Source organism: Embiotoca jacksoni, unplaced genomic scaffold (assembly GCF_022577435.1).
Source record: "Embiotoca jacksoni isolate LCO1_2020_lvr unplaced genomic scaffold, fEmbJac1.0.p SCAF_16, whole genome shotgun sequence".
Lineage (NCBI taxonomy): Eukaryota > Metazoa > Chordata > Actinopteri > Embiotocidae > Embiotoca > Embiotoca jacksoni.
Window position 1 is genome coordinate 13,742,598 of NW_027185296.1, and position 430 is coordinate 13,743,027.

Consider the following 430-nt stretch of genomic DNA (forward strand, 5'->3'; position numbering starts at 1 on the left):
CCGTTTCATAAGCCGGCTGCCCTTGATTGACAGCTCTACCGGCGAATCGCAGGGCGCAAAGCGTCAGCTTCATGTTCACTCCAGTTCACCAACCAATCAGTTGACATGCTCAACAATCGCGACGCAATACGGACTCAGCGGGCCGCCATGTTGGTGAGGGAAGCCGGACAGAGAAACCAGTTTAATATCTCGGTGTTTTTTGTTTTCCACTGAGGACTTTACATTTTCTGTTGATTATTATTTTTGGGTGTTTTGGGTTTATGTGTTGTTGACATTATTTAATCTGTTATTTGGTTTAATATTTGAGAATTTACTGTACATGATGAAACTGTTATTAAAACAGTCAACCAATAATCAAATCCTGCTGCGTCAGTTTGTTTGAACATTATATCTCACACACACACTCACTCACACACTAACACACACACAC